The following is a 16,824-nucleotide window of genomic DNA, read 5'->3' on the forward strand; positions in this document are numbered from 1 at the left end:
CGCCGAAAACCTCTAAATTATACTCCCTGTAATTTATATACAAAGAATCTGCGTATTAAAATTAGACGTTGAACTCAGAGAGGGAGGCAAGAAATACGGTGCAAAAAAAAAAGTACCCTAAAGCATATCTCAATAAGCATAAAAGATTTAAGATTTTTCAACAACTTCTCATCAAAATTAATATGAATTACATATTATGTAAATGTAGGACTGCCTTCAGCTAGTACCAACAGCTTGAATGATCTGGCCGTCAATCAGTAGACCTGGTCTGAGCCGGGAAGGAGGACTCGTCAACAGGTACTCAAAGTTCTCAGCATCACACTTCACCCACGCTCATCTCCCTCGCTCGTCAAATTATAATTTATTCCCTCATCTGTGCAATAATTATTATGCCTTTTATAGACGTTTTCTCAAGCACATTAATCAAACTATTGTCTTACTTGCTGTGTTCGAGGTCAGTAGAGCAGCGTCTATGTTGCCTCACGATTTTATTTCATAATTTTTTGTCATGGAAGGTGTTACTTTACAATGAGTGGCATGTCCATCCTGAGTAGGCATATTTAGGCATAAATAGGCCTCTACAGTGAAAAACTCTTTCACAAAGCACAGTACTCGCCCAAATTATCTTTAGCATTATCATATCCAACAGGGACATAACTGTAATGTATCAATATCCAACAGGAACATAACAGCATTGTATCAATATCCAACAGGAACATAACAGCATTGTATCAATATCCAACAGGGACATAACTGTACTGTATTAATATCCAACAGGAACATAACAGTAATGTATCAATATCCAACAGGGACATAACAGCACTGTATCAATATCCAACAGCGACATAACTGTACTGTATCAATATCCAACAGGGACATAACAGCACTGTATCAATATCCAACAGGGACATAACAGCACTGTATCAATATCCAACAGGGACATAACAGCACTGTATCAATATCCAACAGGGACATAACAGCACTGTATCAATATCCAACAGGGACATAACAGCACTGTATCAATATCCAACAGCGACATAACAACACTGTATCAATATCCAACAGCGACATAACAGCACTGTATCAATATCCAACAGCGACATAACAGCACTGTATCAATATCCAACAGCGACATAACAGCACTGTATCAATATCCAACAGCGACATAACAGCACTGTATCAATATCCAACAGCGACATAACAGCACTGTATCAATATCCAACAGCGACATAACAGCACTGTATCAATATCCAACAGCGACATAACAGCACTGTATCAATATCCAACAGCGACATAACAGCACTGTATCAATATCCAACAGCGACATAACAGCACTGTATCAATATCCAACAGGGACATAACAGCACTGTATCAATATCCAACAGCGACATAACAGCACTGTATCAATATCCAACAGCGACATAACAGCACTGTATCAATATCCAACAGCGACATAACAGCACTGTATCAATATCCAACAGCGACATAACAGCACTGTATCAATATCCAACAGCGACATAACAGCACTGTATCAATATCCAACAGCGACATAACAGCACTGTATCAATATCCAACAGCGACATAACAGCACTGTATCAATATCCAACAGCGACATAACAGCACTGTATCAATATCCAACAGCGACATAACAGCACTGTATCAATATCCAACAGCGACATAACAGCACTGTATCAATATCCAACAGCGACATAACAGCACTGTATCAATATCCAACAGCGACATAACAGCACTGTATCAATATCCAACAGCGACATAACAGCACTGTATCAATCCACTACAATCGATAATAGAATTTATACTTGAGTGGTGTTTACTGTAAACACAGTAAATTTCCACACTGATCTTCACCTGGGCAGGGCGGAAGGTGCAAAAATTTTTTTCGTTACCTATGAAGGCCACAGATCATATAACTAGCATAAGCACTATTCAACAGAATTCGAAAAAGAAATAGAAAACATACCCATTCATGAAGCACCTGGACTGGATTCACAAAATTCCTTATTCATATAGCAATGCAATATACCACTAGCACGAGCACTCAGTATCTTTTGGAGAAAGAGTTTAGATCTGGATGAAATCTCAGAGGCCTGAAAGTGTGCTGACATAGTCCCTTTGCATAAAGGAGGCAGAAGAGCGATAGCCAAAAATTACAGACCAGTAGCTCTATTACACATAAAAATCTTCGAAAGGCAGTTGAGATGTCAAATTACAAAATTTGTGGAACAACAAAACATGCATAGCCAAAATCAGCATGGATTTAGAGAGCGAAGATTATGCTTATAATAGCTGCTAAACCACTATTATGGAATTAATGAGGCGTTGGAAGAAACTCAAAACGCAGATGTGGTGTACACGGATTTCACAGCATGGGGCGACTGAGCATAAAATAGGGGCGATAGGTATAACGGAGTAGGCAAATGGTTGTTTAACTTTCTGACAGGCAGAACACAAAAAGTGGCAGTAAAGACAAAAATATTGTATAAGCAAAGTAAAAACATCTGTATGCACAAGAAACGACCGTGACGCCTTTACTGTTTCTTATCCTTATAGAGGACACTGATAAAAACAAACACTTGCAACAAATTCCGTAATATTTTCGGATACTAAAACAAGAAAGATAAAATCACCTCGGTAGAAAGCATGGAAAAACTTTAGGAAGACATAGGCACAGTCGTTCAGTGGGTAGTGACGAATAACATAACGTTCAATGGTGACTAAGTTCCTACTACTTACATCTGGAAAGAATGAAGATCTCAAAAGGAACACTGTATACAAAACACAAGAAGGAACGCGGGAAAGTTCTGGTAGTCATAATGACAACTGACCTTTGGTTCGAAGACACAATAAGGCAATTGTCAAGACGACCAGAAAATTGTTTGTGTTGATAAAGAAGACTTTTAAAGCGAGAGATAAATTGTAGTGTGAATGATGACACTATTTAAATCGCGTCTGTCCTCCTGCTTAGAGCACATAAACCATTATATTTTCTACTGTTAAAGCTGGATTCTATTTTATGTATTACAGGCCTGCTGATGTTAATGTTATTTTAATAAATTAGAAACATGTGCAACTCTTGGGTATCTTTATTGAGGAAACGTTTCGCCACACAGTGGCTTCATCAGTCCATACGTAGGAGAAACTTGAAGAACAGGAGGAGAATGAGGTAATCAGTCCCACATCCTGTTCTTCAAGTTTCTCCTACGTATGGACTGATGAAGCCACTGTGTGGCGAAACGTTTCCTCAATAAAGATACCCAAGAGTTGCACATGTGTCTAATTTATCAACATGTCGGTTCTCTGAACCATTCATCTACAATGTTATTTTAAAATAAAAATAAATTTTGAACTGCGATTTTTTTATTGTCGTGGATATAAGCATGTTCTTGATTACATATGATTACTCAGATATTTGGAAGCGTCTGACTCACGATTACAATTTCTAAAACAATCTGGGCTTCATTATCTAATTCTACACGCATACGTGCTCACACACCGCAAACGCATGCGCACGTACACAAACACACACACACACACATACACACACATACATACACACACACACAAACACACACACACACACATACACACACATACATACACACGCGCACACGTAAATGACATGACGGATGGGATAGTCAGAGGTGTCCCTGTGAGCAGATGACGTGAAACTAATGAGAAGAATACAAGCAGACAAAGACCAGGAAAGGCTACAAATGGATCAGGACAGGTTACATCTCTTGTATCACAAATGACTTTTGGAGTTTAACTCCAGGAAGTGCAAAATTATGAAGTTTAGGGAAGATGAAGAAGACTGAGTACAGGATCGGAAGGGGGGTAATGGCTGCAAATCTTATTCAAGAAGGACCCTGGCATGAGCATTATACACAGAATTTTCCCTGAGGCTCACATCAACCAAATAACTGACGCAGCAAATGCTCGTCTGGCAAATCTAAGGCGTATACCTTTGATGAGTTCCCGGAGTCAGTCAGGCCCCTATTGGAGTACGCAGCATGTACAATAGTAATAAAAGACATAAGAAACAGAAGAAGTTTATGCTGAATGTAAGATGTTCGGAGGATTTATCCGCCATCTTATATAGTAATCCTGCACGAGAGGAAAACAGGATGGTTAGTACCTTCTCGGTGGCTGCCTTATATCAGCCTTGGAGGCCACAGTATTAATACCCGTTGATAATAGTCAAGACTCGGGGCCAGGAGCTATGAGTCGGCCCTGAAAACACAACTCGGTGGGCACACTAATGCAGCATAAAGTTCAAATATGGTCATGGAGCAAAATGTCGAAGACGACAAAATAACTTATGCTCAAAAATCGGAAAGTTCAAAGTTACCTGAAGACGATATCCAGGGTCAACACTCTCGTAACCGGATCTCAGACCAGTCCTCCAGGTTCATGGTCTGACCAAACAGGCTGTTAGTGCTAACTGCACAACAAAATGGAGAACAAACTTTGATCTGAACAATAAGGGAAGAGAAGAAGTAACGTTCCAACAGGATCAGGCAGCGGAAATAAAAAAAATAAACGAAAAGTTCATTCTGAACAGATCCCATTAACGAACGATCAATAGTGTCGATACCTACCATGTCTGCTTTCAATTGTATGTGAGAGAGAGAGAGAGGAAGGAATAGGAGGAGGAAGAGAGAGAGGGAGGAATAAAGGGAGGAAGAGAGGGAAAGAATGAAGGAGAGAGAGATTTCAGATCCTAAGTTGATATTTTACTACCAAGGAAAACTTGCCAAAATTCCAAGCAAAATTGTTTGAAAATAATCAAGCAAGGCTTCCCTGGACCAACGTAAAGTAACCTCAAGTATTACTTAAAAAAGTAGATTTATGATTCCTTAGGCTGTCACTCAAGACATACAGGAGAGTCGTGTTAATTATCCTCATAACGTGGGACTACAGATCATTACTTTCATTATCGTATTCGTGGAGAAGACTGAATTCCGTATGGGGTTACACATCGCCTGTACAATGGAAGGTAATGAGGCTCGACTTAGTTCCTTGGATTAAGAGTCGCGTGAGTTTCCCTGTCTCCTAATATCCTAATTTGTCCATAATTACTATCGCATTTGCTTTCTCTGTTTCATAAGGTGAAGTCCCGGATCTTTTATTAATTCATGGTATGACTTAACAAATCTATCTTTCGATAGAGTTCCACATCAGAGGCTATTGAGGAAACTTAATGCACACGGAATAGGAGGAGAATTTTTTCCTGGGTAGAGGCATGGCTGACAAATAGGCAACAGAGTGTTTGCATAAATGAGGAGAAATCAGAATGTGGGCACGTCACAAGCGGTGTTCCACAGGGGTCAGTGTTGGGCCCGTTGTTGTTCACAATTTACATAAACGACATAGATGAGGGAATAAATAGCGACATAAGCAAATTTGCTGATGACACCAAAATAGGCCGTCCAATTCATTCCAATGAGGGCACTAGAGCACTCCAGGATGATTTGAATAGACTGATGCAATGGTCGGAGAAGTGGCAGATGCAGTTTAATATAGACAAATGCAAAGTTCTAAATGTTGGACAGGAAAATAACCATGCGACATATAAACTAAATAATGTAGATCTTAATACTACTGATTGCAAAAAGGATTTAGGAGTTCTGGTTAGCAGTAATCTAAAACCAAGACAACAGTGCATAAGTGTTCGCAATAAAGCTAACAGAATTCTTGGCTTCATATCTAGAAGTATAAATAATAGAAGTCCTCAGGTAGTTCTTCAATTATATATATCCTTGGTTAGGACTCATTTAGACTATGCTGCTCAGTTCTGGTCACCGTATTACAGAATGGATATGAATGCTCTGGAAAACGTACAGAGGAGGATGACAAAGATGATCCCATGTATCAGAAATCTTCCCTATGAGGATAGACTGAGGGCCCTGAATCTGCACTCTCTCGAAAGGCGTAGAATTAGGGATGATATGATCGAGGTGTATAAATGGAAAACAGGAATAAATAAAGGGGATGTAAATAGCGTGCTGAAAATTTCCAGCCAAGATAGGACTTGTAGCAATGGTTTCAAGTTGGAAAAAATTCAGATTCAGGGAGGATATAGGAAACCACTGGTTTGGTAATAGAGTTGTGGATAAGTGGAACAAACTCCCGAGTACAGTTATTGAGGCTAAAACGTTGTGTAGTTTTAAAAATAGGTTAGATAAATATATGAGTGGGTGTGAGTTGGACCTGACTAGCTTGTGCTGCTGGGTCTGGTGCCGTGCTCCTTCCTTAAGTGAATATGACCTGACCAGACTGAGTGGGTCATTGGGCTAATCCGAGGATGGGGGGACATGGACCTGCTCCGCATGGGTCAGTAGGCCTGTTGCAGTATTCCTTCTTTCTTATGTTCTTATGTAGGATAATTGTGTTGCAGAGATCTGAGCTTTGCTTAGATTTGTTAAGTAATACCATGAGTTAAGAAAAGATCCTGGACTTCACCTTACGAAACAGACAAAGCAAATATGATAGTAATTATGGATAACGTAGATTATAGTGGAAAAATGAGCATGTTATTAGAAGACAGGGGTACTTACGTGCCCCTTACGAGTCCTTGACCGACACCTTAAAGGGTGTGTGGCTATAGACAGACGGAGAGATACACAATAAACAAGACTACAAAAAAAGGTGACTAATGAATGATTAATCAACTTCCTGGAAGAATTACAAAGGGTATGAGAACTAGAAGTGAGAAGATAAAAATACATATGAATAATACAGTATACGTAATCCCTAAAGCAGCAACAGAAATTTACTTTTGATGAAGACAAAACAAAAAAAGACAGAGTACTTGGCTCAGCCAAAGGCATAGAACAAAGAGGAGGAACAGTAGATCGTGGGAACGATGTATACAAAATCTGAGATGCCAACCAGCTCTCTAATTCCCGCAGCCAGAGTCTCGCGAACAGCCCTTCGTGTGTTTCCTCATGCTTGAAATTTCATAGAAATTTAGATTTTTCTTATTCTTGTTTACATTAAGTTAGGTTTAACACGCAGGGAGTACACAAAAAATATCGAACGTGCATTTTCACACGCACGGTAAAAAAAAATATGGAGAACGGATTCGAGATGCATATAAAAAAACTTGAGGAAGGGAGAGATGAACTTGACATTACTACATGGGAATAGAAATAGAAGCGGAGAGGTAATTCGAAAAATATATTGCATAAAACGCGAAAAAAGATCAGAGACAGCTTCACATGACACACAAGAAGGAACCTAACGGTAAAGGACCAGGTAATAATTCTGAAAAAGGAAGAACTATCACGGTGAACGACAGGGAACCATGCGAAAAAAAATTGCAAGTGATTTAAAAACATTCACAGTGGAGACAAACTCTTTCCACAGTTTCAAGACTAGGTACAATAAGGCCTGCAAGTCAAGACCCCAGTAAAAGCCAATGAAGGCGATTCGAGAGGGATCAGGAGTAAAGTTTGGGCCTTGAGAAAAACTGTGACTGGCAACCAAGCTGCCATATCCCTTTATCCATAATGTGACACTAATGAAAAGAATGAGGCCATGAGCTGACAGACTCTGGGGTAACTTCAAGAGGTTATAAGGGTCATTAAGTGAATAACCACTCGAGCCCACCATGAGCTAGGTAGTGAAAATCAGTGTAGAAAAAGGACAACAAGAGAGCGACTGCAGACAGGGAGGAGGGAATGTACAAATATCAACAGAGAAAGCTCTGGAAGTGAATTTCACGCACAAAATACTGTGGGGAGGTGCACATCAACCGCATAACTTTCGCGATATATGTGAGGCTAACTAGTTTCAAGTTAGTCTTCAGGAACTTTGATACAGAATCCTTAGGGACATTATGCACAACGTGCAAGGTGAGTAGTTAGGTAGCGTGTCTGCCTAGAGATTAGCAGGAGTATCGACCTTCCATCCCTACATGACCTACATAAAACACATGGAATATGCCGCAGGAGCCTCTACCTGATCAAACACGTTCAGAAGCTCGAGGAAGTTCAAAGGTTTGAAAGAGACTAGTCCCGGAACTGCGGGAACGCACTACGAAAGATTAAAGGAGGTGAACCAAACAACCTTGTGAGAGAAGAGCCAGTAGACATGATATACGATGTGCAAGATACTCATATAGGCAAGAAAGGCATGGTAAATGATAGGTTGGATAACTGAAATATTCAAACACAAGATGACAAACCAATGATGATACGCTTTAGGTCACTTGTTCTTTCCAGGCTGGAATATTGCCGTCTACCCACGGCTCACTTCAAGGGAGGAGAGACTGCACAGCTAGAAAAAATACAGAGAATCTTCAATGTCCGTATAAATTAAAACATCTGAACTACTGGGAACGTTTGAAATCTTGTGAAACAAAAGCTTTAGAACTATACTTCTTGGAAATTAGACAGGAAAGGTACAACATATTTTTTAACACAAGGACCATTTCCCACCGAGGCAGGGCAATCCGAAAAAGAAGAAACGTATAGTTTTTCTTCTTTTTATATTTAGTAGTTGATACAGAAGGGGGTGGGGTTAACATCATAACTTGGTTCCAGAAAATCCTGGAGAAACTGGTCCCAAACCTTCACATTGAATCACTCCGTATGAAAGCAAGCGACTTAATATACTGACGGTAGAGTATTTCCAATAAAAAGCAACTTATGCGCGAAAGCCTGGCTTTCGCGCATAAGTTGGACTGTTTACGGCCAGCACAAACAACCAGTCTAACAGAGAAACAACCAGGTCTGGTCTGGGACCGGGCAACTGGGGCGATGATACCCGGAAACAGTATAAATTAGTAAGACATACGGTGATGAGGAGACACATATAAAAACTAAAATCATGAATAAACCACATCAATGTTAGGAAGTGCTTTAGTGTCAGAGCTGAAGGGCAGTGTATTGAGCTGTATAAGGAAGTTCTAGACACCCTCCATACATAGCTTCAAGAGTAGATATGATAGGACATAAAAGGAATGGAATCAGCAATGTGGGACCAGGTGAGGAAACACCCCCCGTCCCCCTCCCCGAAAATAAATTGGTGAATATACACATTTTTCACTAGAGGGTCAGGGGAGAGCAGACACGAACAACAAAAATCCAAATAAGCAACAGTCACTTCCTAGTGTACTCGTTGCACCCTTGTTCTTCACTGGAGATATTTTGTAAAGTCTAACAAACCTCAAATCTCCACACTCAATTAGTAATTTCAGTGTGGAGATTTGAAAACAATCCCTCCAGAATTGTCCAGGAATAAATTATGATGTATCCTTGCCTGCATTCCATGATAATTGAATTTATATATACAATTGAAGTTCTCTGTACACAGCAATGATATTAAGAGGCATGTAAGTTCCCCCGTCCTCTATAACATGTCATTTTTCCCCTATAATCTACCATGTTCATAATTATTATCGCATTTGCTTTGTCTGTATCGTAAGGTGAAGTCTAGGATCTTTCTTTAATTCATGGTATAACTTGACAATATTTGAGGACAATTGTGTTGTAGAGGTCTGAGTTTTGCTCAGACATTAATTACGGACAAGGTAGATTATAGGGGAAAAATAACATGTTATTAGAAAACGAGGGAACTTCTTGCCCCTTAAAGAACTAACCTTTGCACTGGTGAGCAACGTCTTGTATATAAAGCCGCATTCACTTGACCAGCCAAGTTAAATCACGCGATGAAAACAACGACTCAGCAAGATTTTTCTTCAATCCCAAAAATAGCCGAGTAAAGACTCCCCGTGAAATTCGTTCCTGATTTGCAAGAGATAAAGTGAGTTGCAGAGAGTCTCCCGAGGACATCACACTAAGACCTCACCCGCCACCAATTACTACCCCGCCGCCCCTAACAATGCTCCTCCTCCTCCGCCTCCATTCGGGAGAGCGGAATTAGGATTTACGGCTGCTCCTATAGTCCTCCGACGAAAATAGAGTTATTTCGGCACTTAGACCACGAGGTGAGATTTCCTGCCAGTGAAAAGATTTCCAGAGAGTAGTAAGGTTTCCTGCCTGAGGTAAGATTTCCAGAGGGAAGTAAGATTTCCAGAGGGAAGTAAGATTTCCAGAGGGAAGTAAGATTTCCGGAGGGAAGTAAGATTTCCAGAGGGAAGTAAGATTTCCGGAGGGAAGTAAGATTTCCGGAGGGAAGAGAGAGATATCAAAGAGTAAGATTTTTAGAGAAAATGATTTCCAGGTAAAAATAAGATTTCAGAGAGGTTCCCAGAGGAAAGTAAGATTTTCAGAGGGAAGATTTCCAAAAGAAAGTAAGATTACCAGAATAATGCAATATTTCTATAATGAAGTAAGATTTCGAACATGAGATAAAACTTGTAGAATGAAACACGATTTCCAGAATGAGGTAAGATATGCATGTCGGAAAAGAATTTTTAATGGACAATTGCAGTCCATTTCCCAGGCAAGGAGAAACTGCCTGGCACACTCGTCTCAACATTATTTATTTCCTTGCTGGTGTGCGAAGCTACAACACAGATAGTACTTAGTGACAGGGTGGAGCGATAAGTGGAACCAAAGTGTGAGTTTTAATACAGAATTTGTTTCCGAAAAGGGAAAATTGCCCATTCATATACGCCAAACCGCTGAAAAAAAATAAAACGTTTCGGTAGTTGTGCGATCCGGGAAAGTTTTCCATGGATATCATAAGCCCAGCCCTCTCTATCTCAATGGATGCAAGTTTCAAATGCACAAGTTTCTAATGCAGATCGAGGTTAAAGATTTGAGCCAATCAGAAGATGAATCCACTAATTATCACATGGAAATTTCTACCTGCTTTTCTTCAATAAAAATGGCAACTTAGCACCGGGGCCACTCCCGCAGCCCAGTCCCAGACCAAACCTTTCCGTTTACAGCCTATCAGTCAGCTTGTCTGCGTTCGCTGTACGCAGTTCAACGTATACACTAATGTCCGGCTGATCAGGAACTGCTCTTACAAACTCTCCTTATGTATGAAGTGTTGAAAAGTTTTGGTCCCTTTACATTAATTGAGTTATCTCTTAGTGTAGTCATTGCACTCCTCCTTGCTTTTCACTGGGGGTATTTTGTACCCCTCTGCCCAGCCACGTTCTTTTTCGATGGAAGTAATTTCGGTGTGCAAATTTAGGACCAATTTTTCCAGAATTTTCCAGGTGTAAATTATGATGTACAATTTTCTCCTACCTTCCAACGAGTACAGTTCAAGGGACTTCAAGTTTTCTCAATAATTTAAATGTTTGGTTGAATTTATATGGGCAGGGAAGGTTCTGCACATTGTACAGATCTGCAAGTCTGCCTACTTTAAGCATATAAAAATTATTAACATACCGTTGTTAGGATACAGCAGTATTCCATTCTTGAGAATACGTGACTTAAGAAAATTTCATCTTGGACTAGGCATCTTGACTTTCCAGCCTATTTATTTTCCTAGCGGTTGTAATAACAGCACATCCCTCACCAATCTTCCGATTTATTGAGTGGTTTAAGCATGTTTTACAGTACGATCCAGTTTCTGTTTTCTCACTTTTTCCGGGGTAACTAAAACATGCCCTCACCGAGCATCATATTTTCTGGGGACCACTGGAAAACCTGATTTAAATCAGCTTGGAGATCTGCTGTGTCCTAAGTGGATGTCATTCTCATACAAAGTTTAATATCGTCTGTAATGGATAAAGTGCTACGATTCATTCTCGTATCATGTCTGATACGAGAATGAAAAAAAACTGGAGCGAGTACATTTTTGAGCAATATTTTTTTTTTTACAGGGGTAGCCTCTGATTTCACTTTGTTCACCATTACTGAGTTCTATTTGTCAGGAAGTTAAATATTCATTAGCCAACTTTTCCCTTTTTTTCTGCAAGAATTTGGTGCGTTTTTACAAGATGATCTATCGTTCAGTGCATCCCAGACCGTCATAATGTTCCAGGAATTGCGAGAAGCAGAAGCGAGTGGTCTAAACCCTGATGGCCTGGGTTGTGCAGTAGTAAAATCAATGAGCTTAGAAACTGTGCTTCTTTATACTCTCTCAAACATTCTGATAATATTTGCACATTTTTTGTGATTGCCTGAGTGAAGCTGTTAGTGGGGTTTTACATGACCGTAGGATGACTCCTGTGACTAGACTTCTCTATTAAATATTTAAGGTATATGATAATGGTTTCTTGCAATTATTGAAGAATATTAAGTTCCGTAAATCTGAGTCAGGGGCAGAGTGCAGGGGCATACCATCAATAGTTTCTTCGAAGATGAGTGTGGTAAGAGTTATGTCAGACATTATGGAAACATCGGCAGAGGATTGACTCTCATTCATGAAAAATTAATCTGCATTATCATTCAATAGTGTGAACCATTATTCACACAACTGAATAACAATGCAAATTAATAAGTGTCGTATAATGACTTCAGTATTTCATCCTCTCTTTGTTGCCCTCAACGCAAGTTCCATCTCCTTTAAACAAGGAACCAATAATAGACATCTGCTTTTCAACTTGGATTTTACATATGAGAAAAAGCATTCTGCGTTTCTGCTAATTTCATTAGCAGCTTTGAACTCCCTCTGTCTCGTCTGGTGTTTGTATGAGTCGTTCAGGTTAAGCTCAGTGATTTTCTTTCTCAGCATTCTTGAAATAGTTTGTTGTTGTTGAACAGTTTTGTGATTTATTGTCTCTGCCTGTAGAGGGAGCATCTCTCTTTTTATAACTCGCATCCTCTCTATTTTTTTTTTACGATATGTGTCCGGAGCATTATTTCGAGACACTGGTTTAGATCTATGTTACTCACACAATCTTTCCAGGTAACGAGTATTTCAGTAAGGTCATGGTTTATTTGGTCCCAGTTCATGTGTTTACCGTTGAAATTTAGTTTGTTGAATATACCCTCATGAATGTTTGTGTTGGGCTGTTCAGGTTCACTGTGTATGCAGATCTGAAATTTAATTAGGGTGTGAGCCAAGAGTGCCGTGTTGAACACCATTATGTTCCATACCAAATCCTCCTTATTTGTAAATATATGGTATTTTCTAGCCTGGTCGGTTCCATTATTTGCTGACTTAATATGAGCTTATCAGAGTCTTAAGTTCATCGAGACTGCCTCCTTGGCCAGTCTTTGCTACTTTAACATTTGCGATATTCCATTTTAGGAATCTTAAATAGGAATCATCAAGTAACAATATGTCTGGGACCAGTCTTGAATGATTTTCAAGGCAGAGTTCAATTTTCAATAGCTGATCTTTAAACTATTGGATAGTTGTATCTGGTGTTTTACATACAAAAACAATAACTTAAATTTTTATTTTCAATTTTCACATCCAGAACCTTGATTACATCATTTGTGGTGTTAAGTAACTGTGCAAATTACCGACTCTTATTATACAGATCAACACATATTAATAGTCTGCTGTTTTCAGGGCGTCTAAATGGACTATGCCCATTTATCCACATTTCACTGTCAAAATAGCCTTTAATGTGGGTACCTGCGAAGCTAAAATCATTGTTTTTCACTGTGAGAGGTCCACCAATAAACGGTATTTAGTTGTTGCCTGGTTTAATATTATATAAGTCTGCAAGTTTGTATGTTTTAGTATTTGTTATGCTGGGGAGGACAGGATAAGGTTGTTGGCACTGACATCAGCAACACTGATGTGCCAACCACTGGCTTATTTCCAGTCCAACACGACTCCGAGATGCTGATGCATGCTTATCACTGCTTACCCTGACACTAAAAAAATCTCTACGATTTGTATACGCAAATAACCGCGCATAAGAGAATGAAACTTATCGTTTCAGTCCGAATCGGACCGAAACGTCGTCATAAGTTTTATTCTCCAATGTGCGGATTATTTGTATACTGTTCCTCCCACGGTATTATGCCTCTTTTATTCTTTACGGTCTATATGGTTGTAAATGTCATATTCAATTTGACGTGCATGGCTTTACTCGTCTGATGGCCTTCACGTGGAGTGCAGGACAGTTCGTGTCAGACCATTGTTTCTCATTAGCAGAACTAGCACATTTTTAGGTGATATAATATATGCAGGTCCTGTTAACGACATATACCTTAATTTAGGTGACTACAACGTTTCTTTGAATGGAGATTTTTACATGTTCCATTTATTTTACCAGACTATCCAGCTTCACGAATGCCCCAGGTATAATACTTGAGTTTTCTGCTGACTTTGATTCATAGGGTCAGACCTAACTATTTCATTTCATTTTGTAGTTTCATTTGGTTCTCATTTCAACAGTCACTAATAATTCTTACACTGTTTGTACGTACATCTGGGCTTGGATATTTATTTTCCTCCGATTTCTTGTGAGACTGATTTGCCAGCTTCCCTCGTGGCCTCTTACGACCTCGGATTCGGTTTCATACATGGAAAGGGAGCCAAGACTTCAGTCGGTGCACTTGCCAGTAGTGATACGAACCTTTCGCTAGTTACTGTACCCCAGCGTTGAAAAATTGACGCCGATCTGATGCGGCATTCTCAAATTATAAGCGAAAACCTTACAGAAAGAAAATTATATATATATATATATATATATATATATATATATATATATATATATATATATATATATATATATATATATATTAGGTAAACCTTTCAGATACCTAATAATGAAGACCATCAGATATTGTCTAGATGAGGATACAGATGCCTCATGAAGATGAGAAGTGTGAGGGAAGAAACATGAATTTTGAGAGGAGTGTGAATGGTAGTTCGTGACAAAGGAGCCCAAGTCGCCAATTTTAACCTTTCCTATTATACACAATTATTACCAAACACCATTACTCAATTTTAAACATTGTATATGGAAGATTATAAATATATAAGGACACATATGTACATAAAAACAGAAACGCATTATTCACGGAGTGTAAGATCGAACATTACCACGTTATGTGACAGTCTCTGCACCTGAAGAAGTCATGTTAACTTAGTGTAAGGACAGAGGGTCCCAGTCTATGTTAAAGGTTGTTGTGTGTTGTGTTAGTAGTTCAGGGGATTATTCCTGTCCCCCCAGACCGTTCTCAGACCTGCCCTCCCAGACCGTTCTCAGACCTGCCCTCCCAGACCGTTCTCAGACCTGCCCTCCCAGACCGTTCTCAGACCTGTCCCCTCAGACCGTTGTCAGACCTGTCCCCCCAGACTGTTCTCAGACCTGTCCCCCCAGACCGTTCTCAGACCTGCCCTCCCAGGCTGGAAAGGTCATATTGCAGTACTGAAACTTATTAAGAAATACTTAGGAAAGTAAAGATATATGTATACCGAATCTAAGCAAAAGTTTGTAAGATTTACCTGTCATCTTACATGTTCATGAAAAAGGAAAGATCAACAATCCTGTCAGGGTGCCCCCCCCAAAAAAAAAAACTTTCCATTTCACATTTATTTGACAGGACTGATAGCTGCTGTCTATTAACCTACTACCTGTTATGTTCCATCATACTGATGACATCCCTGCCACGTAAATAATAAGATAATACAGGTCAGTAGGTGTGTCCGTGGGCGTGGGACTATGGTGGAGGATCACAGGAGGCTAAGGGGTCAAGGTCGCCAGGTGAAGGTGGTATTGAAGGGCCAGCTAATGGATGAGGGGGGTGGGGAGGGGCAGCCAGCAGGTTCACCTGGGTACATGATCCGCGGGATGCCCACAGCATCCCTGAGATCATACATCACCCAGCCTCCCATCCCGCTCACCATACAACACTCGCTACACAAGCTCTTCCTCACGCTCCTGCAGCACTTATTGCAGTCATGGTGTGCATGTTAATATTAATGGGAATATTTACAACACGTCACTGCGCACATCAATGGTTACTACTGCGTTGGACAATTCAGTAAACACGCATTTGCTCGCGATTTTTAGTACCTCAAGCACAAACGTTCGTATCACTCTCAAACATAAATAATGAAAGGTACACAGAGGGTGTTAACACCATGTGCTGGTCCAGGTACAAAGTATGGTGATACCGGATATATTTCGCAATATATAACGTGTTGTCAGTATGTGTCCGAACACCCGAGGGTGTTGACACTGTGCGAGTCCAGACACCAGAGGGTTTTGATACCCTGTTACCAGACACCGTGTGTATCTAGACACCCGAGGGCATTGGCACCGTGTGCGTGGGTACAGGTGAACACTGGGTAAGTGACCAGTGAGATGATCATCGCCGGACCTGTGTGGCTTTTTATACCAAGCGTCAAGTTTTAGAGAGCGAAGAACACCTCTTGTGAGTTAAGAGAGGAGACACAAGCACGTGTTGTGGAGGTAGCGGAGAGCGCGGCACCACTACGGCAGTGGCAGGGAGAGTGCCACACTCACAGGCTGGCCAGAGCACCAGGGAGGACTGCTGGTGTTGGGGGTGCGGGTGCCACTGTACGACCAGCTCACTCACTCATCCCTCCCTCCATCCCTTCCCTCCCTTTTGCCCAACCACCCATTCCCCTCCCCAATGCATCAACACAGTGTAAACACGCCAAGCACGCAACCTCCACCACAAACTCTCACTATTGTTGAGAGGCAGGTTTTTGGCGTGTCCACACCCTTAGCCCTCCCCTTTCCTGTCTCCCCAACAATTTCCTCACCCCAACCACCAGCTCCCCGCAGGCGCACGCACTCTGTGGAGTCCATCACCTCGTGCACATCCTCCTTGCTCTCCTCCCCAAGTTGTTTCAGAACAGGCAACAACGAAAGTGAACTTTCTTTCTCATTAATACTTAGCAGACAGGATCGTCAGAAGAAATGCTCAGAACGACAGCCTCGCAAGGATGAGAGATGAAAGGTGTGATAGGAGACAGAGAGGAATGGTAGACTGTACC

The 16,824-nt window shown here is 40.5% G+C and overlaps 1 protein-coding gene across 16 annotated transcripts in view; it reads right to left on the reverse strand.

The window, feature by feature from the left end:
- cyst (rho guanine nucleotide exchange factor 18 cysts) overlaps positions 1-16,824 on the reverse strand; it is a 1,629,610-nt gene that overhangs the window by 775,993 nt on the left and 836,793 nt on the right. Inside the window, exon 1 of one of the 16 annotated variants that reach the window (XM_070090341.1) lies at positions 16,200-16,368. The exons of 11 other annotated variants lie outside the window; for them this stretch is intronic. The gene's annotated coding sequence lies outside the window, so the exon portion shown is untranslated. Of the gene's footprint in view, positions 1-16,199; positions 16,369-16,824 lie in introns of those variants that run through there. 4 more of the 16 variants (XM_070090343.1, XM_070090345.1, XM_070090346.1 and 1 more) reach the window with 4 other exon arrangements.

The sequence above is a fragment of the Cherax quadricarinatus genome, chromosome 31, assembly GCF_038502225.1.
Source record: "Cherax quadricarinatus isolate ZL_2023a chromosome 31, ASM3850222v1, whole genome shotgun sequence".
Lineage (NCBI taxonomy): Eukaryota > Metazoa > Arthropoda > Malacostraca > Decapoda > Parastacidae > Cherax > Cherax quadricarinatus.